At 47.8% G+C, this 23,920-nt stretch overlaps 1 protein-coding gene and 1 long non-coding RNA gene across 2 annotated transcripts in view; one reads left to right on the top strand and one right to left on the bottom strand.

Moving 5' to 3' along the window:
• LOC146830648 (uncharacterized) overlaps positions 1-23,920 on the bottom strand; it is a 515,492-nt gene that overhangs the window by 420,908 nt on the left and 70,664 nt on the right. The window lies entirely within an intron of this gene.
• On the top strand, positions 16,717-17,961 carry LOC146830649 (uncharacterized). The gene is made up of 2 exons (XR_014961182.1): positions 16,717-16,815; positions 17,527-17,961. It is a non-coding gene; the product is annotated as an uncharacterized LOC146830649 (long non-coding RNA).

Below are 23,920 nucleotides of genomic sequence, written 5' to 3'. Positions count from 1 at the left end.
GCAACCAACATCAGTAGGGCCTTGTGCCCATAGATGTGTAGGTAAAGTCTGCAATCGGGGATCCATGTCTCTAGACACATAATGACCTTTAAAATCACGTAAAAACAATCTTACTCCTTCCGGAGAACAACATATTATAGCTCCTAGAGCTTTCAGTGTTTTTATTCCTAACAGGTTTTCTGGACATGATTTAGTAAGCAATAAATCTGTAGTTCGGGTCAAAGGTCCTATCGTAAGTGGAAGAGGTTGTGACACTTCATTAACAATAGGTTTTCCTGAAAAACCAAGGGAAATATTCTGTGAGCCTGAGAGGGGTGCCCCTGGAACTTCACTACGTTTTATAGTTGTTCGACTTGCCCCTGTATCGAGTAAAAATTTTCTGTCTTGGCCTAATAATTCACTATGTACATAAGGTCCTTCTTGATCTACAGGGATCTCGATAAGGGGTAAGTCAACTTCCCTCTCTAGGCTTGTTCATGCGTATCGTTGATAATCAGGATAGTCATACTGTGCGGTCTGGTACAGTTGTCTTGTCGTCGTTTGTGTGGCAGCAACAGGCAGCGCTGGTGCAGCAGGCACAAACTGTATAGACTGTGGTGGAGCTGGCATGGACTGCGCATGCTGTGGGGCTCCTTGTTCATTCTGATCCTGTCTAGGTGGCCGTGGTCTTTCTTTTGTATTACCTATGGCGATATTATGTTTCAAAACTGGACAATCGTGTACGTAATGACCTGGCTTTTTACAATAGTTGCATATCCCTTTTATAGGTCCTGTTGAATCACCGGAATGTGTCGTACCCTTTTTATGTCCTTCAGCTGGAACTGTCTGGGAGACTAGCATTTTCATTTTCGTGTCTTTCATGCGTCTTTGTTCATGTTCTTGTTCCTCTCTAATTCTATTGTGATGGTACTGTAACATTTGTAACATTTGTGATGGAGTGTTACCTTGCCAGGTACTCTCGAATTTTAATACTCTGTTCTTTACTTGAGGCAAGGCATTTTCTACTAATTTTGTCACAAACAGATGTGGGTATGATTCACTACTTGCTTTTATGCCACTATTTATACCAAAACATTTTTCAAATCGGGCATAGAAATCACTAGTGTCTTCATCTTGCTTCTGTTTACAGGCTGAAATTGTACCCCAATCTTCCTTTTTCGTAGTCAATAAACGTGGCAGTACCTGTACTAGTAAACCTGGTAGTGCTTTAGTTTTATCCCCAAGTCCTGCTCCTGCAGTTCGGGCCTTTTCTTCTGCTTCTAATGCTGACCATTCTATCTTTTGGTCGCCTACCTCCCACTCTTTTTCCCTGAGTTTTTCATAAATGCCAGCGGGCATTAATACCTTTAATATTGTCATAATGTCGGGATAGGTATACTCTCCCATGAGTAACATGTCTTTAATTTCTCGGTGGAAACCCGCTGGGTCTTTGTCATGACTGGGTACCACTTTCTTCATTTCCAATAATTCTATTTTTGATATGGGCGTATATACAAATACGCGTTTAAACTCATTGTCCTCGCCTTTTATTGGGTGCACTTCTCGTAAGGGATTCTGTCTGTCCATGTAATACGTAGTTCTTTCCTTGATGGGCAATGAGACATGTTCTGAGCATACAAAAAGAATGTACTGCTTTCTTAATTCTAGTATTTCTTTAATTAATTTAGTACCTGAACCTCTCCATCTTTTCATGAGTAATTCAGTCAATATGTCAGGTAAGGGACCAGGATCCGAATGCTGACTCTGATATAGTATAAGGAGTTGTTGAATCATATAAATCCCAGCTAAACGCTGTTCATCTGGGGTGAGATTCAAAAATGTGCGTGCTACTGTATCATCACTATACTTCCCGGGACTGTCAACCCAATGGACAGCTGACCTGGCTAATTCTTGTTCATCCATAGAATCGAGAAAATGATAACCCCTTCGTTCTCGGAGTAATTTGTCAGCTGCTTGGAATGAATGCTCGTTAGACCTTATATTTATTATTGGTGTTTGGAAATTCCTGTTATTATCTGGACATATCGGACGTATCGGGTCAATAAGACATCTAGTACTATTACAAGATCTTCCTCTACCTACATAGGCTATGGTGTCTGACTGTCCTGTGGGCAGTCCTAATCCTTCTTCCTCGCTTTGTTCGAACTGGTCTACCGCTAATCTTTCTTCGTGTAGGCGTTCTATTTCTTTACGGATCTTTCGGCACATGGCTATTATACAATTTTGCTTATCATGTCTCCCTTCTGATATATTCTGGCTCCATCTGGTAAGAATTTGCATTGCTTCCGGGTCTACCCCCGGTCGGTCTTGATTTCGGATCACACAATTTATAAGGAAACGTAACAGTTCCCCCTGTATCTCCACTTTCTGGTATTCCATAGCTCTGTTAATACATTCAGAATCTCGCCCTGTTTGGACAAAATGGTATATATTATCTAGATGCGCAGTCATTCCTGGTAACTTCCCTAAATACACCGCGGCTCGTCTGATACGTAATGATGCCATGATCATTTCGTCCTCTTTGCCGGGCACAGGGTCATATCTACAATCTACAAGAAGTTCCTTAAGCGTACGGGCATTTATGAGTTTGGGGGTACGTGAATGTGCTGACTCTTGAAAAGTAAGTTTATTTATTCTAGGTGGCGTAGAAAAGATATTGGTAGCACCTCCGGTAGCCCCGTCTGGGGTATCGGGTGTGAAAGGATTCGTTGAACGTGATACAGCAACTATAGGTGTGGATACAGCTATAGAAGTAGCTGTAGGAACAGATGCAGAAACAGATGTGCTTGCCGGAACTTGTGTCAGAACTTGTTGCTGTAGGGATACGGGTACTGGATCTTGGCGTTGAACCTCCCTGGCAGGCGGTCTATGTGGGGCGGGATTAGCATACTCGGGAGCTGCGTCATCTAAATATGAGGAAAGAAAAACATCTTCTGCGGTTCTAGGATGCCCCTTAGGATGTACCTTTATTGGAAATAATGGGGTTGGCAAGTCTTTTGGTATCTCTGGAGTAGCCTTAGGTAATCCTTCGGCCAGAAGGGGATACATACCATTCATAAGGGCATTTCTTTGTCTGTCTACTTGTTCTGATTTCACTCGTGTACCTTCTTCAATCAATATATTCTCTCGGATTTTATTTGAATTCTCTCTATTTCTCTCTTCCTGTCGGAGTGCTTTTTCTGTACGTCTATGAGATTCTTTACGCCATAACTCAATGGCGTCCTTCTGTGACTGTCTGACTTTCCTTTTCCATAACTCTTCTTCTACTTTCATGATGCACTCTGCATCCCAGGTCCCCGCTGCGGGCCACCTCTGACTTTCTGGTAATTCCTTGGTGTAGTCTACCCATAAATCAAGAAATAATATAGCGTCTAAGCCATATTTATGATACATGAAGTACCCTGGAGTGTCCCTAGGAGGAATAGGAACGGCTTCTTCGAGTACCCCTTTTCTTGTTGTGATCTGTCTTAATTTCGAAAAGAGCGGCATATTGAAAACTGATCTGATACTTGATTTTGAACAAACTTAATACATTAAACACAATAATGAACAGTCATTCACACCACAATATGCAGAACGTTATTAAAACATTTAACATTTAACATTTAACTGAGCAACGATGATAATGACGATCTAAGGAAAACTTAATCACTAAACATAATACTCGACTTTAACTGGATTATTCTGAATGTATATACTTGATATACTAGATATACTGCTAAACAGTACAGATACACTGCTGAAACAGTGCAGACCGGATTTGTGTACCCAAACCCGTCTTGACCGGCACAACCTATGTGCACGTCAGAACGCCTCCCCAGTAATGGTACTCACCGGGTAGCTCGGAAACGGAAGGCCTCGGAAACTGAACTGAACTTGAACCGGACTGGACTCGACTCGAACACTTCGGACACTGGACTCGACTTGGGACTTCGGAAACTGGTGGGCCTCTGTATACCTCGGATCTTGCTCTCTCAGCTAGGCTCTGGTCGGGATACTTCGCACTTCTCACCGCCTCGTCTGGGTGTTGATCGCAGCCTCAGTCGCCCCCGCTTGACCGGAGGGAGATACAGGAAATCCTGCTGGTACGCGTTATTGTCCGTCCAGCTGTGGCAGGAGACCGGGCCTGCAACGCACCGCCGGCGCGTGAGATGAGAAAGTGTCCCTGTTCGGGCGCCATTCATGTGGTAAATAATTTAATTACCGGGACTTAATTTGATACAGAAACATAATAAATTAGCTCAGTAAATAAGAGGCAGAATCCGTGGTATTAGAGGTTCGGAATGGGCTTTATTCCAATGGTCGATTATAATCGGTTGCTCCAAGTTCCATCACCACGAAGGTTCAGGAAGTGAAGTACATACGTTATTGACAATCAATTACTTTTATACAATAGGCATTACAGTGAAGCAAATACAAGAGGCGTAACAATTGATAGTGGTGATAATATATTCGTGCGTAGCAAAAATAGGCGTAACTGGGAGTGATGAAAGAACGTCATCAGATGTGATGTCATAAGAGGGTGGTTACATGAAAGAATTTCGCAATGTCAGCAGAAATACTTGGCAGAAATGCGCGCGCAGCAGCATGACGTGTAATTGACGTGCAACTAGGGGGTGAAGGGGACTTGACATTTAGCTCTACATGTGGCGACAGAAGTCTGGAGGGTCAAGTCAACCTAATCCCAAATCATATCTAACATCCTATGTTTAAAGAACTAAGTTATCCAAAAGAGAGGTCTCTTCGAGTAGAATCTTATTCTATACTGACTATACTGACTGTTAGTGCGTGTACAAGCGTCTAAGTGTCTACACTAGATGCGAGGGCGGAAATCTTCCATAGTAATAGGGCTATGAATTACTTGCGTAAAGACAGAGAAGCCGAGCCTTTGCTCGGTAGCTGGAAGAATGTTTACTTAAACTGCTAGACAGGAATGCATCGGGCAGGGAACGGAGCAGATAACTTCGAAGGTGAAATACAGTTTTTTGGCAGACAGCAGGCTGATGTCAGGCTTCGTGAGCCGCGCAGAGAATGAGACAAAGTTCATGGTCGCAGATGCAGGCTCAGACTGGAGCTTTCAGAGGCAGAAGGCAAGAAGAGTTTGATGACAGAATCAGGGCCTACTTGCCTGGACTGTAAAATGGCATAAGTGAACCATATAAAGCCGGTGGCCTTTCATACTTAGGAATGGAATATCCGGCCTATTCATGGCGGATCTGACAGAGGACATGTTGACGGTGGACGCACATGTGTTTGCGTCTTTATAACTGGAACTGGAGGGAACATACATGTACTTGTGATTCATACATGAAACCGTTGGGGTCCAAGATAGGGGACATAACTGATCAGAAAAATCCATATTTCCACAGAAGAGGGGTCAAACTGGAATGGCATGGTGAGCAAAAAAACGATGGATTTAGGCCCAGATCTCTGTACTGGGGTGAATGTATGACATTGTTCTGCATTCTGTCCATCAATTGTTGTTTTTGCACAGACAATGGTACACAGTTAAGTTCTCACGTCTTGCGTAGCTTTCTCATGAATAATGGCATAAGGCATTTGTGTACTTCCTTGTACAACCCTCAGGTAAATGGTATGGTAGAATGTATGAACAGGGTTGTCAAGGGTGCTATTCAAATGGCTATACAAGGAGGGCAGAATGTTCAAAGTGTGTACAGGACATGGTTTGGGCTTACAACACTGCAGTGCATAGCGTCACCAATGAGATACCATTGACAAGGATGAGAGGAAGGTCACCTAAAACTAAATTGACACCTCATTGGATGCATGAATGCAGTACAAGCGCTGCTAAGACAGAATGTTTTGGTAACATTGAGGTTGGCGATTTAATCAAAGTGAAGTGGGGTAGGAGAGAGCATGGTCCGAACAAGTTTTCTGACCCCATGGAGGTGAAAGAAGTTCATAAATGGCATGTTCTTTTAGAGAATGGACAAAAATGGAATTACAGGAGATTAGCTTTGTATAAGAAAATAAATGATATCTTCTGTGATAATTTGGATCTAAAGCATGTCTCACCATCTGTTATTAAGGAAAAGGGTGGGGGTGGTGGTCTTAGTTCTTCTGTTCTTAGACAACCAAGGTTACGTCATGTACCAGAAAGATTTAAAGATTTTGTTATGACTTGAAAGGTATGCCTTGTACCTTAAGTTTTGTCATGTACCAGAAAAGTCTATAGATTTTGTTATGACTTGGAAGTTATGTCTGGTACCTCATTGATTTTGTTATGCTTTATTTGTTTTTCTGCTTAGCCTTTAGGTTTGTGGTTAGTGTCATGTTCTTTTCTCATCTCTTCTATTTCAGTATTGTTGTTATGTACATTATTGTATGAATTATTTCTTTTTTTTTTATAACGAAAGGGGATATGTTGTCAGTTCTTCTGTCCTTTCCTCTGTGTCTCGTGGGGATGGAGTGTTTGCTGTGGAATTCTCTCTTGAGATTCTACGGGGACGTGTCATTCTTGGAGAGGCAGTTGATGCGGACAGCAATTATTGGACTTACCTGTGTGCCTCCTCCATATTTACTTCAACAGTATGCATTCAACTTTGTGTTAGATCGAGAATGGAAGAGTAAGTCACACATTTAGTGTTTGGCAGGGGGCCTGCAATCCGCTTGGGTGGCAGAGCTCATTTTTCCACCACTGTGGCAGACTATCGAATGCCATAGATCTCCACTAGCCTAGTGGGGATTTCTGTGCCTTCACAGGAACTGCCACCACAGCATCTCCTCTGAAGGCACTCTGGGGCATATCAGCAAGGGCCTGCGATAATTATCGCTCAGCGCTTTCAGCGCAAGGATAATTATCGCAGGCTAACGCTGGATTCTATCACGGAGATAGCGTGCTATCAACAACACTTATCTCGCAAGCGATAGGAATCCATGCGTTAGCTGGAAAACAGTGAGAATATCGCTGGAAACCCAGCGATAATCACACTGTGACCAGCGATACCTTGCTGATAGGGCAGGGTGGTCTTAGCCATGTAATCCACCTCCCATTGGATTACATGGCTAAGTCAGATCACAAGCAGGCATAGGGAAAGTAGCGATAACTGTGGTTAGCGCTACTTTTCTTATCGCTCTGCTTGTTTGCGTGCAGCTTGATAATTGGAGAAATGTTGGTTAGCGACATTTCTCCAGTTATTCTGGCACGGAACACCCACTTTGCATCTCATTAGAGATGTAAAGCTGGGCGTTGTTGTAAGGGGCGATAAATCAGCCAAACACGCAATAGCGTGTCTTTGCTGATAAGGCGATAAAATTATCGCTGCTTTTCGGCCGAAAACAGCCACAAAAGCGGCAATAATTTTTTATCGCCGCCTTGTTAATATGCCCCTAAAAGTTTGCTTAGCTGCCACCATTTTTATGCAGGTGCTCAGCAAGCTGTTTCATGTTTTAGTGAGTTTGTTTTTGTAAAATTACACAGATGACCACAAGTCAGTCAGGCCATTGGTGTAATGTTTCATCCGGTGGAATGAGCGGGGCACATTGCTGACGAAACATGGTGGTCCACCTGACTCCAAATACAGCAGGGGGATTGTCACTAAAATCATTCAGCCCAATTCACAAAACTAATCTGATACAAAATCCTAACTTTACGACTTTCGGTATTCACAAAGGGCATTTAGGAGTAGTAAAGTTAGGATTTTGTCTCAGTTAAACTCAAGTTTTACTTAAGTTAAACTTAAGACCAAAACTTTAGTTTAACTGAGACAAAATCCTAACTTTACGGATCTCGGTATTCACAAAGGGCATTTAAGAGTAGTAAAGTTATGATTTTGTCTCAGTTAAACTTAAGTTTTGGTCTTAAGTTTAACTTAAGTAAAACTTAAATTTAACTGCCACAAAATCCTAACTTTTCTACTCCTAAATGCCCTTTGTGAATACCGAAAGCCGTAAAGTTAGGATTTTGTCTCAGATTACTTTTGTGAATCAGGCCCATTTTCGTTGGTACACTAAGCTATTTTGACCACATCCGCGTCATGCACAACATATAATACTGTTTTAGTTTTCCATTTGACATGTACTAGAATCCGCAATGCAGCAGCCGCATTCCGCATCCTGTGCTGATGCTGTTGGGGGAAGCAATAGCAAGCCTATATCTCTGAGGTTTGATGTGCCTGTTGTGCACTGAGCACAAGAACTGTGTTTCTTTGTGGAGACATTTATTAAGAGCCTAGAATATGTCCCTTGCAAAAAAAGTAATATGTTCACCACAAGGCTACAGTACCAGGCTACCAGAAATTGAGTCAATGCCGCCTACAAGATATTCACAAACCCCAAAATAGGGCGGAGTATTTTCTTATCTCAGGTACCGAAGGTGACACAAACTGCGCTAGTATTGAGAACAGAAACCTTTGCTTACTGCACATACAAAAGAAATTCATAAAAATCCTGCAATATCACAAGTCAAAATACAATAGTTAAGTTGTGTTTCCATTCTGTAGTGGCTGTTCTGTCTAGCGTTGCTCAAGATAGCTATGTAGTATTTATTCTGCGATGGTGTGTCCTCTTACAGTGACCAACTACACTGTCTTGGTTCCTGCTGTACTCGTATTCCCCCTTAAAACCGATTACAATGCAATACGCATTGGGATTGTGGTACCCTATTGTTAAAAATGGGATTTCTGGTTGGCTAAGGCTTGCGCCAAAGCCAGGCAGAAACCACCACTCTAGTGGTGGCAAGGGAGTTACACGCCAAAGATAACCCCTGCTCACCCCCTTGGTAGCTTTGCACGAGCACTCAGGCTTATCCCGGAGGCGATGTGTAAAGTGTTTGCGCACGCACACAGCAACAACACCCCAGGCACACCACAAAAGGAACTCCACACAAGGTTAGATATAAAAATAGCCTTTGTATTGTAATAAACACATTAGATCATAATCACATAATATACACTGTGCCAACTGGCACTGGGCAGTATCTACAGGGAACTATTTACACACGACAGGGCCAATGGAGCCACTGTCACAACCATCACAAATCACCAATTGTAAATGTAGAACAAATAATAAATCTAGCTCACAACCAGTAACTAGTTGTGAAATACTGAAATAGGGCCTAGATCATGCAACGTAAATTACACTATGCAATAGTCCTCACATTAGGCCTAAGAGATATTCTGCATAAACCTCAGGGATTAAATACATTATGCATAAACACCATAGCATCAAATTAGGCATCACAAGCGTAAACACCCTAGGCAACAGATTAGCCTAAAAAAAAAAACAGTGTGCCCCAATCGGGGCACAACACACTGAACCGGGCCCAAGGCCAACTGGCCTCTCACAGGGGCTCAAATGCCCGATGTCCAGAATGTCCGGGCTGGCTGCGCACACAGCAGAAGCAGCAAAGCAAAAGATCAGGCCTAAACGTGGCAGCTGCCCACTACTTGCTGGGCAGCTTTGCAAAGGAGCCCTGGCACCAGCGTGCCTCCTGAGCCCCTCCTTGTCACCACGTCCAGCGCAGTAGGAATTCAGCTGCCAATGCAGCGGTCACCCAAGGGCGCAATGCGCTGGGGGGCCTCTTGCCCCTTTCAGGCTAGAACCACTAATGCCCCCAAGTCCCACATCGGGACTTCTAGAGAAGATCTGGCCCCCAAACATGAAAGGACACTGGCACCATGGTCCCCGCTGCAGCACCACTCTGGGACTCTAAGTAACAAATTCCCCAACGTTGCAGCTGCCCTCTGTCTAGCGGGGCAGCTGTGAAGGACTCTCAGGACCTTCAAGGGGCGGGCACCGACAATGTGCCCCGACATACACCCCCTACCGGATTCCTGGTTAGGTGCAAGAGGGTCCAAGAACGTTGCAGCTGCCCACTGTTGCGGGGCAGCGGAGGATGCCCAAAATACACAAGCACTGGCCCCACAGGCCTCAGGTACCACACCCTCGGACCAGGAATCAGCCCCACTCACTGGGCTGTTACGGGGACTCCTACGGTCTCCTCTGATGCTGCCCCTTTCACATGCAACCCTCGGTGGAGTCCTCCTCACCTGGATTCTCTGGCGGCGTGTCCGGTCTCCGGGCACAGCGTGGGACACCAGCTGGGAGCCCTTGAGGCTCCGGTCCTCTTCAGGCCCGGTCTGGCTCCTCTCTGTTGCTCTCACAGGCACCGGAGCCCGCAAGGCTCCAGACGGCTTCCCCAGCAGCGGGCGGCACTTCCTCTCCCTGCTTCCTGGGTATACGCGGCCGGCCCCGCCTCCAGTCAGGCAGTGTCCCTAACTTCCGGGCCGGCCGTCCTGCTTTCCCCGGGCCGCGGTGGTGATCGTCCCATCAGCAAAGAGTGATTGCGGGGTGGGCTCCCGCAGTTGAAGGCACGCCGGAAGCGGGGTGGGCACCCGCGGTAATTAGCATAAAGCGAGGTGGGCTCCCGCTAGAAGGTACCGAAGGCGGCAATAATGCGGGGTGGGCTCCCGCTTTTCTTACGAAAAAAGGTCCCTGGCGGGGTGGGTACCCGCTAGGGGTATCACGATGCCACAAGGTCCATGGCGGGGTGGGCACCCACTAGGGGTATCAAAACGGCAGGCAATGCGGGGTGGGCTCCCGCACCGTAAATGATTAGAGTTGCAAGAAAATCTCCACGCTGGGGATTCCCTTTTTGAAAAGGATCGCAGCTCCGTGCGGCCACCGAAATTAGAAGCGCTGCTCCTTGGGACAGTAAAGCGCTTTTCAGAAATAAAAATAAAAGCGCTTCTCAGGAAAACAATGCGCCTCTTCAGCAGTGGAAAGCCAAGCACTCCTCAGGAAAAATAGAGCGCTTCTTTTTAGGAATGAAAATAAAGCGCTTCCCAGGCGCTTGAATGCAAAATCCAGAGAAAGTCTTTCAGAATTCAGGGGTGGGGGGCAAAGGCTGGGCCCAAGGGCCAGCTCACATGGCCTTCCGGCAGGGAGGCAGTCCCCAGTGGCGGTACCTCCTTGCACCCAGCAGCAGGCCCCCCTCAAGTTAGGAACACAGAGAGAGAACCACTTTCATGGGGTCACAGCCTCTTCTTATACACACATTTCCTTTGTCACAAACTGTAGGGCAAGGGGAGAACCAGTTACAACTGGTTCTGGAGCACCTTGTTTTGCTCAGCCCCTCTCCCTATTCACAGGACAGGCTAGGGACATCAGACGCATCACAGGAGGTGGAGCCAGCATTGTGTAGGGAAGGCACAGCCCTATTCAGGTCCCAGGTGCAACTCCTCCCTCCCATCTGCATGCAGATCTCTCTATTCACCACTGGGCTGACTCACCCTGACTCCTGGACTTCCCCACACCATCCAGCACCTGTCAATCACAAGCCAGACATGCACTCCACATCAGGCAGGCAGACACACAGCACACAGAAGAGCCAACTTCTAGAAGTGGCACTTCCCCTAAAGTTATAATAAATCCGCGCACATCATTGCGCAGCATTTATTCTTACGAGTTCGCACATACTAAACTTGACCCTGCACTCCGTTCACACCAGGAACTACCATGGACACACATATCCCCCATGCATTCCTATGGGAGGGCAGGCCAGTCTCAGTAAATGTAACACAGAGCGCACGCACTTTACACTGGGACACAGTGCTAAAGTGCCTAGAGGCCTAAAACAACTAACATCAGGTCACATAAAAAGGCAAAAAGTTTAGGGGTGAACCTGCCAAAAGGGCCAAGTCCAACATAACCCCCTTCCAGCCAAAAGGCAGGGCAGACCAATCACCACCGTGATGGGCTTCCCTGCTTTGGGCGATAGAACACGGACGCGGGCACGCAACGGCAGGGACACCCTCCGGTTCTACGCCACCCTGAACCCATGTTGTTCCTTCTGTAAAAGCTCTGCGGACCAACTGGGCTACCCCACTGGTACTCATAGGCCATCCAGATACCACTGGTCCTTGCCTATCCATAGAGTGGGGGGTAGTAACCCCTGGCATATAGTAACCGTTCTCCACTCTACCCCTCATCAGGGCAGTTCTAAACTGCCACTGATCCTCCAGCCTAGGGTCTGTACCCTCAAGCTGACCAACAGTCACGGGCGAGGTTCTCCTCCCCCTACCTCTTCTTCTAGGGTTCCACCCTCTCTTCGTCTGAGAGGCACCCTCATAACACAACTTTCCCACCAGTTCAGGACCTCTTTCTAAGAACTTGTCTCCCAACCTAGGGTTTAACCCCTCAGGTTGCATTGGGGTCAGGGGCGAGGACTCCCTCCCTCTGCACCCCCTTCCAGAGTCCGGCACCCTCCCAACTGGAGTGGTGCCCCTAGCAGCTACATCGGTCAGGACACTGCTTACAGTTGTCCTTCCCTCCAGGTCAAGCAGACCCTGAACCTGGCTTCCCAACCTTGGGTCTAAACCCTTTGGCAGAGTACTTGCCTGGCACGCCAGGACTTCTGGAGACTCACACAGTATCCCCCCGAGGGTAACACCTGACTCATATATTGCGTGACCGTCTGCCTGGTACAGATCTCCCGCCCCCTGTCCACCTGACAGTGCGCGAAGATTCCCCAGAACAGAAGTGGTGTCACCATGGTCACTCCAAGGGAACTCAGCCGTACTGGCCGGTCCCTGACCCACTGGTTCTTCCACTGGGGAACACGTCCCCCTTTCACCCCTCAATTCGAACTTCTCTACCCTCCCTACTGGAGCGGCACCGCCAGACACTAGAACCACTGGAGCTCTATTTAGAGACGCTCCAGTTACCCTAGACACTAGGTGATCCTCCTCAAATGGACTAACAGGACAGCATAGGCCCCCAACCTGGTGTTCCCTGAAGAAACCATCCAGGTTCTGAGACAGGGTTTCGGGCACTTGGGCACACTCAGTCTCACACTCACTCCTACTTCCCTGAGACAGGACGTGAACCCCTACACCCCTCTCGCTACATTGGGACCTAGCTGGGCTACTCTGAACCGCTTCCACCACTCTGGGCTGGAAGATACCTGAGCCACTACTTTTGGAATCGCTTTCCCATGTCTCATCAGAACCTTGGGCACTTTCCCAGCGGTCTACTTCCTCTGCAAGGGCCCATGGACTAGCGAACCCACACTCCAACAGGTGTTGGCACAACCCGGGAAAACAACAACTGAGCATCTGCTCTTTGATAACCAGATTGAACATTCCGTCCAAATCTTCTAGCGTATTAACCATCACCCAATCAGCCAGTGCATCATGACATTCATCTACAAAATCCCCCCAATCCTGGTGAGACAGCTTCTTACTGCCCCTGAACTTCAACCTGTACTCCTCCTCTTGGGAACAAGGTATCATACCCTGGGAACTGGGAATGGGACTTTCTGCACTGGACTCCATATTGCTGCCACCACTGGATCCCACCCTCACTGGGGAATCCAGAAAACTACAACGGCACTCAGGGGATAATCTACCCTCCAAAGCTAATTTCTCCCTGGCGAAGGCCCTCTCAGCCTCCGCCATCCTCTCCTGTACTAAGACCATCTCGGTCTCAAACTTTTTCTCCTCCACACCAAACTGCGCTATCTCCTTGGCATGCTCTCACCTGAGCTTCTCCAACGCCAGCTGATAATCCCTTTCTTCCCTCCCATCTACCCACTCCTCTGGGGACATGGAAAGGGATGGGACGCTGCCCCTGACACTGGACCCAGCAAAGGACTCCCTATCTATGGGGTCCTCACTATCTACTGGCGTCCCTGTCCTGTCACTTTCTTCCTCCTCTTCAGACTCCTCAGGGCACCTCTCAGACCCACTACCCTCTTGGCGTGCGGCCCAGGCCCTCTCCTCTTCCCTGTGCTCACGTTCCCATTCATCCTTCTGCCATTGGATCAGGTTTTCCCTAAGTTTTGACTGGGAGTCAGAACCACTCACTGCTATATCTCTCTCCTCACAAAACTCAACCAACTCTCCCATACTGTATCTAAACAGACCACAGAAATTAAAAGCAGACTCCATTTTGGCAGGACGCTCAGGGACACGTGCAACACAAGGGACCTAGGTGTCTGAGCTGAAGCAAAAGTACACAATTCAAAAATGACACTTTTAGGAGAAGAATTAAAATGAAACACAGAACGATAATCCCCAAACACGTGATTATCTAAATGCAGAGTTTTGTAGTGCAGCCAGTTGTCGCTGTGGTACTGCGCAAACGCAAGTCCTAATCCCACCGCTGATCACCAATGTTAGAAATGGGATTTCTGGTTGGCTAAGGCTTGCGCCAAAGCCAGGCAGAAACCACCACTCTAGTCAGGGCAAGGAAGTTACACGCCAAAGATAACCCCTGCTCACCTCCTTGGTAGCTTGGCACGAGCAGTCAGGCTTATCCCGGAGGCGATGTGTAAAGCGTTTGCGCACGCACACAGCAACAACACCCCAGGCACGCCGCAAAAGGAACTCCACACAAGGTTATATATAAAAATAGCCTTTGTATTATAATAAACACATTAGATCATAATCACATAATATACACTGTGCCAACTGGCACTGGGCAGTATCTACAGGGAACTATTTACACACGACAGGGCCAATGGAGCCACTGTCACAACCATCACAAATCACCAATTGTAAATGTAGAACAAAATAGTAAATGTAGCGCACAACCAGTAACTACTAGTGAAATACTGAACTAGGGCCTAGATCATGCAACGTAAATTACAATGTGCAATGTGCAATAGTCTTCACATTAGGCCTAAGACATATTCTGCATAAACCTCAGGGATTAAATACATTATGCATAAACACCATAGCATCAAATTAGGCATCATAAGCGTAAACACCCTAGGCAACAGATTAGCTTAAAAAAAAAACAGTGTGCCCCAATCGGGGGCACAACACACTGAACCAGGCCCCAGGCCAACTGGCCTCTCACAGGGGCTCAAATGCCCGATGTCCAGAATGTCCAGGCTGGCTGCGCACGCAGCAGAAGCAGCAAAGCAAAAGATCAGGCCTAAACGTGGCAGCTGCCCACTACTTGCTGGGCAGCTGTGCAAAGGAGCCCTGTCACCAGCGTGCCTCCTGAGCCCCTCCTTGTCACCCAAGCAAATGCCCCACGTCCAGCGCAGTAGGAATTCAGCTGCCAATGCAGCGGTCACCCAAGGGCGCAATGCGCTGGGGGGCCTCTAGCCCCTTTCAGGCTAGAACCACTAATGCCCCCAAGTCCCACTTCGGGACTTCTAGAGAAGATCTGGCCCCCAAACATGAAAGGACACTGGCACCATGGTCCCTGCTGCAGCCCCACTCTGGGGGCCCGATCCACAGAACTAACTTAAGACAAAATCCTAAACCTACTACCATTTTCGTATTCACAGAAGGCACTTACAGGCACATGCATCAAACCTTTTTGCGATCGCAAACGGTGCGAATCGCAAAAATAGGCCGTTTGCGATCGCAAAAGTCAGTGTTGAAATGCATCAACTGTATATTTGCGAAAATCCATTTTTTCGCAAATATAAGGAATCGCAAAACATTCTGCGAATCAAATAGCGAATCGGTATTAGCGTGTCCCAATTAGCGAATCGCAAACAACGATTCGCTAAATGTATGCATGACAAATCGCAAATAGCGATTTCCATGAAAATCGCAAATTAGCGATCGCTAAATAAGAAGGATCACAACCAGGTGGTAATCATGAGTGCAAATCACAGACAGGTGAAAACCAACTGAAACCCATTTAAACACACCCAGAATGAGCCAGCACTGTTCACAATGGCAGGGATTTACCTGATGGCGAGGAGGATGAGGCTGCAGGCTGCCGCACAGAGACGGAGGCGAATGAATGAGCGCATCTTCAGAGTCCGCATAACTTTGCTAGGCCAGCAAGAGGATGAGATATACGACAAGTATAGGCTCAATGCAGCAATGATCCATGATCTAATCAATGAATTGGACCCCATAATGCAACGACAGACACGTAGGACCAATGCCATCCCAACGCATGTGCAGGTCCTATGTTGCCTACACCTTCTGGCGTCAGGCAGTTTTCAGGGGGTCATTGCTGTTGCGGGAGGTGTGTCACAAAGCGCACTTTCAAGAATATTGAAAGCATTCCTTGATGCCATGATGGCCGTGATCGGGTCTCATATCAAGTTCCCTACCACCGCGCTTGACCTTGCAAAAACCAAACAGGAGTTCTACCAGATAGCTCGTTTCCCACATGTTTTGGGTTGTATTGATTGCACCCACGTTGCAATATGTCCCCCTGCAACACAGGAATATATATATAGAAATAGGAAATGTTACCATTCCCTCAATATTCAGGTCGTTTGCAATGCCAAAAACATTATCACTGACATTGTTGCGCAATTTCCAGGGAGTGCACATGACTCTTATATCTTCAGGCAAAGTGGCATACACACCCGTCTTGTCAGGGGAGAATTTGGAGAGGGACATCTGCTTGGTAAATATGTGTTATAGTTTATCACTGTCATTGTACGTATGTCAATGTGAAGCTGCCACTGACTCTTTGCTCCATTACATGTAGGTGACAGCGCATACGCCTTGCGTAATTACCTAATGACGCCTTACCTCAATCCCACAACTGCCAATCAACAGAGGTACAATGCAGCACATATTTCGACAAGGAACATCATAGAGCGCACATTTGGGCTGTTGAAGAGCCGATTCAGATGTCTACATAAGACCGGTGGAGCACTGAAGTACAACCCTGAACAATGCTGCAAGATAGTAGCGGCATGTGCCATGCTGCACAACATAGCGACAAGGGGAGGAATGGACATCGAGGTGTCTGACGGCGATTCGGAGGATGGGAACCAGCAAGTGCCACAACACCATGCAGCACAAGGGGCAGGCGCAGCAGAAGGGCGTAGGAGAAGATTTGACATCACACAAAATTATTTCTGAGGTGAGTAATGATGACACAGAAACTGACTATTGCTATCAAAGTATTCTTTAATTAAATAAAATTGCCATGAGTGTTCAAGCACACTTGTAATCTGACCAGTGCAATGGACATAAGTGGTTTGCAAATGTCAATTCACTTGTCAGTCTGTGAAAAGTCAAATCCAAATAAATGGTTACGTCACCATAGTGGAATGCACTTGTACATGCCAGTCTAGCGCTTTTTCCCACGAACACCCAGACGCCTGTCAGACCCAGCATTGTCATCCGTTATGTTGGAAGCGGTGGGGGTACTGCTGCGTGTGTTGCGTCTTCCTGCAGTGCGGACTGGAACTGCCACACTACTTAGGCTTGAGCCACCCTCACTACCCTCTTCGGGCGTCGAATTGTTGGCCGCAATTGTGGAAGCATTTAGCAAATCAACTGCATTGGTGACCTGGTCCAGTGCTTTAGCCACATCGCCGCTCCAATGGCACATTTCAGTTTGCATGGTCACAGACCTACGCGCCAGCAGTGCAGTTGTCGTGGCCAATCTATTGTTTGATTTAGCAAACATTTTCAATTGCAGCATTAGTTGACGATGCTGTCTCTTCTGGGATACATTTCCCTCATGCATCACCTTGCTCAGTTGCTGCACACTTTCTGACAGTACTGCTATGTTGCTAGCCATCTTGCCAACTTGCAATTGTACTAATCGTGTGTTTTTTGTCTGCAGGCGCTGCATACGGAGCATCTGTCCCTCAAGACCACCCCAGACATCACTTGGTTGCTCCTCCTGCTGTGTCCTGAGTGCTCTTCCTCTCCTACGCCGGGCTCTGTGATTAGTTCTGGGGACCTGTGGTTGTGTTTTTGTGATGGAAGTTGTCTGGCCATGGCTGCCACCTGGTGTTGCATCAGCCTCATCATCTTCACACTCCATGGTGACTAGGGATGGAACAGTAGCCCTGCGTGACTTTGTTGGACGTGAGGGATTTATTTGCACCACAGGTGTGTCCATCTGTTCACCTGCGCTGGTGTCCTGCATGTCTGGGGAATCGCTATCCACATCTTCTACACGTTGCGCATCTGTGAGGTGAAACAGTGCAACACTGTATTATTTCATGTCTGTGATATTAATTGCACAGTAATAAATATCTGCCTTTGTAAATGATTTTATACTCTATTAAGCTTTTTTGGGTTGTTACTCTGAGATTTGACATTTTAACTGCTTGACCTGACTACATCTCCCATAATGCCCCTCACCTACTGAACGCATTGTGTACTGGATGTTCAGGGTCTGCACTTGGGCTGTACTGTGGTCGAGTTCTACCTTTACATTTTGTAACACTAAGAAAACATACATTCATCTTACCTTCAGATGTGTTTGCTGCTCCGGACGTGTCCAGCTGGGTCACACCAACAACAGCTTCTGGCTGGATGGTGGATTCAATCAAGTCCTCCATGGGAGTGTTCCCAGTGTCTGTTGGTGTTCCCCCTCCTGTCTTCTTTGCCTCCTTCAGGCGGTCAGCTATGCGCACCTTAGCCCGACTGCGCAAGTCGTACCATCGTTTTTTGAGTTCTTCAATGGTGCGGTGTGTCACCCCAATGGCATTGACCCTGTTTTGGATCCGGAGCCAGATTTTCCTTTTCTCCTGCTCTGCCACTTTCAATGATGCCTTTCCAAACAGCTTGTCATGGCTGTGGACTACTCCCTCAATGAGGGTGTCAATTTCTTTTTCTGCAAATTTAATTTTGCGTTTCCTGCCTGTTTGGCTCTCCTCTGCTGTTTGTGAGGCTTCCATTTGATATCACAAGTTTCTCTTCTGTCTCTGTCACACTCCTGTTCTGCTCCCAGAGCCAGCTCCCTCCTCTCCCTGACACTGTGCACTGGAAATGAGGCTGGTGCTGCTCACTTCCTGGTTGTGATGTCATCAGGATGCATCAAAAAGCGACTTCGGTATTAGCGATTTCGCTAATTGCGAAATCGCTAATAGCGAGTTCGCAAATGCCGAAATCGCAATTTATTTAGCGATTTTTAGCGATTCGCAATATTCTCGCAATGTTTTTGTTGCATCGTGTTTTGCGAGTCTTTATTTGCGATTCCTTAAAATTCGCAAATAAGGACTCGCAAACTCTCTTTTTGATGCATGTGCCTGTTACTCATTTTGGTATTCACAGAAGACACTTATTCACTTCGGTATTCACAGAAGTTAGGAGTCCTAACTTTAGGACTCCTAAATGCCTTCTGTGAATACCGAAAGTCTTAAAATTAGGATTTTTCTCACTTTAGGGGTCCTAAAGTTAGGACTCCTAACTTTACTACTACTAAACAGAGAAAAATCCTAATTTTAAGGCTTTCGGTATTCACAGAAGGCATTTAGGAGTCCTAAAGTTAGGAGTCCTAACTTTACTACTACTAAATTGAGAAAAATCTTAATTTTAAGGCTTTCGGTATTCACAGAAGGCATTTAAGAGTCCAAAAGTTAGGAGTCCTAACTATACTACTACTAAACTGAGAAAAATCCTAATTTTAAGACTTTCGGTATTCACAGAAGGCATTTAGGAGTCCTAAAGTTAGGACTCTGTGAATACCGAAAGGAGTAAGTGCCTTCTGTGAATACCAAAATGAGAAAGTGCCTTCTGTGAATACGAAAATGGTAGTAAGTTAAGGATTTTGTCTTAAGTTAGTTCTGTGAATCGGGCCCAGGGACTCTAAGTAACAAATTCCTCAACGTTGCAGCTTCCCTCTGTCTAGCGGGGCAGCTGTGAAGGACTCTCAGGGCCTGGCACCACCCGTGCCATAGGAGCGACCTCAGAGGGCGGGCACCGACAATGTGCCCCGACATACACCCCCTACCGGACTCCTGGTTAGGGGCAAGAGTGCCCAAGAACGTTGCAGCTGTCCACTGTTGCGGGGCAGCTGAGGATGCCCAAAATACACAAGCACTGGCCCCACAGGCCTCAGGTAGCACATCCCGGACCAGGAACTCCTCCAGTCTCCTCTGACGCTGCCTGTTTCACATGCAACCCTCGGTGGAGTCCTCCTCACCTGGATTCTCTGGCGGCGTGTTCGGTCTCCGGGCACAGCGTGGGACACCAGCTGGGAGCCCTCGAGGCTCCGGTCCTCTTCAGGCCCGGTCTGGCTCCTCTCTGTTGCTCTCACAGCCACCGGAGCCCGCGAGGCTCCAGACGGCTTCCCCAGCAGCGGGCGGCACTTCCTCTTCCTGCTTCCTGGGTACACGCGGCCAGCCCCGCCTCCAGTCAGGCAGTGTCCCTGACTTCCGGGCCAGCCGTCCTGCTTTCCCCGGGCCGCGGTGGTGATCATCCCATCAGCAACGAGTGATTGCGGGGTGGGCTCCCGCGGTTGAAGGCATGCCGGAAGCGGGGTGGGCACCCGCGGTAATTAGCATAAAGCGGGGTGGGCTCCCGCTAGAAGGTACCGAAGGCGGCAATAACGCGGGGTGGGCTCCTGCTTTTCTTACACAAAAAGGTCCCTGGTGGGGTGTGTACCCGCTAGGGGTATCACGATGCCACAAGGTCCATGGCGGGGTGGGCACCCGCTAGGAGTATTAAAACGGCAGGCAATGCGGGGTGGGCTCCCGCACCATAAATGATTAGAGTTGCGAGAAAATCTCCACGCTGGGGATTCCCTTTTTGGAAAGGATCGCAGCTCCGTGCTGCCACCGAAATTAGAAGCGCTGCTCCTTGGGACAGTAAAGCGCTTTTCAGAAATAAAAATAAAAGCACTTCTCAGGAAAACAATGCGCCTCTTTGTGGAAATTTAGCTTGCAAACTGAACATTATCTGCGCCATCTTGCCTCTCCCCAGCGCCACGCACAGTGAATGCACGGCCGCCATTTTAGGCACCCCACTCTCTCCCCGCTCATTCTCGATCGCCAGCGCTTTCCCCTGGCGCTGCGAACATCCCCCGCGCGCCGGCCGCCCCCGCTCTCTCATACACGGGCCATAAACCCTCTCCTTCTGCGCGACCCTGCTACGGAACCACATCCGACCGACATCCCATACATGGTCATGCCTCTCCTTTGATAACCCCCTTCCTCTGCGCCCCATTGTCCGAACTGGTCCCAGGCCATCACCTAGCCCTGCGGATGCAGTTTATTGCCCCTACTGTGAGGGAAACACCCCACATCAAAGGGATTACAGTGGATCAAAGCCCCTACCCCCTGAGACCCGGCCGGTCGCACACACCCCCGGGAATTGGCAGAATTCCCTGCTGCGCGATAGCCATCTCCTACTTCGGGTAAGGTGGGAACTTCTACTGTAGCTATGTGGGGGATCGGATCTGAGCCGGGGCTTCAGGGGATGTTCTCTCATGCATCAAGGGAATCTCAAGAATGAACTATGTGTAAAATAAACCGGTGTATAAGAGACCAGGTCTCAGAGATGCAGTTAGAGCACCTCGTGACGATACCTTGCTGTCTGATCTGATGTGTTCTGCTCCGACGGAATAAAACTTTGTTTCCTGCCTTCCAGTCTCCGGCGCCTGCCTCTTTCATTGGTAAATTATCGAGTGGTATGAGAGGTGATTACCGCCGGGCAAATACTTGAAAGGTTATCGACTGAAACTGCCGCTACCATTTAACAATTGGCGTCCCAAACGTGGGGCCCATCAGCGACACGTGGATCCAGTGGGAGAGGTCCCGACGACAGAGTGAACGACTGCAACGATCGGGAGAGCTCCTGCCCAATAGACCCTCGTCTGGCAGCCGATCATCCGAACTTCACTGGTTCCGAACCGACCTCTCTCGAGTGATCTACGGTCCTGACTGGGAACCATCAGGAGTGCCGCGGCAAATACGGAGAGTAGAGGACGATCGGGCGCTGGAGGCGGAAGACGAGAAACTGTCCACGCGGTCCGGGTAAGGTCGTGATACACGACAAATTGCGAAATAATTGATTGATTGTTTGAAGCTCTGGAATACTAGTATTGCTCATTGATTGTGCTCATTGATTGTTCTCTTTGAGATATTCGCTGTCTACAAACGGGGAGGAGTAGAAATACTCTCTCTCTCTCCCTTTGCAGATAGTGAAGGGTAGGTAACGCAGACTTTTGTCCCCGTTGTAACCCGTCGTGCCTATCTTTATCTCCCCACTGATTGATTGTCCGAACATTGATTGTTTTGAAGAATAGTGCTCTTTGAGATATTCTCTGTTTGCAAATAACGTAGAATAGAAATATTCTGTCTAGTCTTTGCAAATAGTGAAGGGTAGGTAACGCAGACTTTTGTCCCCGTTGAAACCCGTCATGCCTATCTTTATCTCCCCATTGATTGATTGATTGATTGTCCGAACACTAGTTGTTCGATATTGGTTCTTTTGGAGGTATTCTCTGCTTACAAATAACGAGGAATAGAGATATTCTGTCTAGTCTTTGCAAGCAGTGAAAAGATAGGTAGTGCTGACTTTTGTCCCCGTTGAAACCCGTCATGCCTATCTTCTCCCCACTGATTGGTAGTTGGTTCTGCCCGGACCGCTTATTAGAGGTGAACCATCCGGCTCCACTGGAAGGCACCCCTAATAAGGACATGTTCACTAAATATGGACTAGTCGCCGTAGCTTATACCAAGCTATGGTATAAATATACAAAGAAGGACCCCGAGAGTCAGTGGCCACTGATGGGATCCTTCAACGACCATAAGATAGAAGTGCTAGAAATAGCTCTGCGTAGCAATAAGACGACGCCTACTATGCTTGACAGTATCGGCATGTGGCGCAAAGAAGCAACGCAACGGAAAAAGAGGGAAGAAGTAAAAGCAGAAAAGGAATTACGAAAGGCAGCCCACCTTGCCGCTAGAAAGTTAGAAGAAGAAATAAAGGAGAGAAGGGAAACTAAACTAAGACAGGAGCCCGAAACATCAGGCCAGTACGCTGTTAGGACCCCTTCTTTGCTCTACCCTGAGTTATCCTCTAAGCAGCGAACGAATGACGAATTACTGTTAGATCCCCCGATCATTTACATGCCCCCTCCATATGCACCCTCCCAGTCAGTAGTGCAACACCCACCACCCCCAAACACGAGCGAAAGCAGTACAGGGGCCTCGGTCCTCACGGCCTACGCGCCGGCTGAGCCTCTTGTACTGAACCCAACGTCGGCTATAACGTTAGACGACCCAGAGATGAGAAAGAAAGAGTCCACCAGAATGAATCGACTAACGAAGGATGAACGAACAGGAATCGACAAAATAGTAAAGGCACTGGTAGGATCCTTTTTGACCTTACAAAAACTAAAGTAACGCTAGGAGTTAGCCCTTTGTGGGACATATGAAACCAAGGGAAGGAGCCAAGCTCACGGTCGAGACGGCCACGAGGTAGCCCGACTCCATTACTCTCGCCTACCTAAACATGTCTGCCCTACTGCCCACCTCGCCCAATAAGCATGACAAAATCCTGCACAAACGGAAGCCTGCTGGCACCCACCATCGACGTCACCAAACTAGGGCTAGATCGCGCGCAATTGGTCTATGCTATTTTTCCGATTTGCACAACAACCTCCTTGTGCTCGTCATCAGATTGCAAATATGTACAAACACTCCAACGAAGTAGTATAGTTATAACATTTTAATAACTTATAAGATATAACGAACACACCAACAGGGTAAACAGGTTAAAACACGTTCTAAAACAACTATTTACATGACAGTCTGCTGCAACCTCCATCCCAAAGCCTTAACGTCCACGTGACACCGTCCTCGCCTCTCCTTCCTCGAAATTGCAACATTGGCCTGTTTTGGGCGGTTCTTTTAGTTGACTTTGGGCTATAAAAGCCATGCAAAAATCCATTGACATCAGTGGCGGACGACTGTGCGAATAGGCCGGAGGCTATACGAAGCGCCGAAGTTCTGGCAACACCAAGGCGGAGTCCGCCACGCTGTGCGGGCCTTCCCGTTTTCTTTCTTCTTTCTTCAATAAGGGCTGATGCCCTGGCGGGGGGAGGCGACGCGGACGGGCCTCCCCCGCCTCCCCAGGTGGAGGCTCACCAGCAGATGAGGACGCCCCAACCGTCTTTTTCATCGATCTGCTGGATCGCACCCTGCCACGTCGTGTGGATCCTCCCATTCTTTTCTTCTTCCTTCAATAACGGAGGGGTGCCCTGGCCGGGGGAAGCGACG

Source organism: Triturus cristatus, chromosome 5_1 (genome assembly GCF_964204655.1).
Source record: "Triturus cristatus chromosome 5_1, aTriCri1.1, whole genome shotgun sequence".
Lineage (NCBI taxonomy): Eukaryota > Metazoa > Chordata > Amphibia > Caudata > Salamandridae > Triturus > Triturus cristatus.
This window is presented reverse-complemented; position numbering and strand designations above follow the sequence as displayed.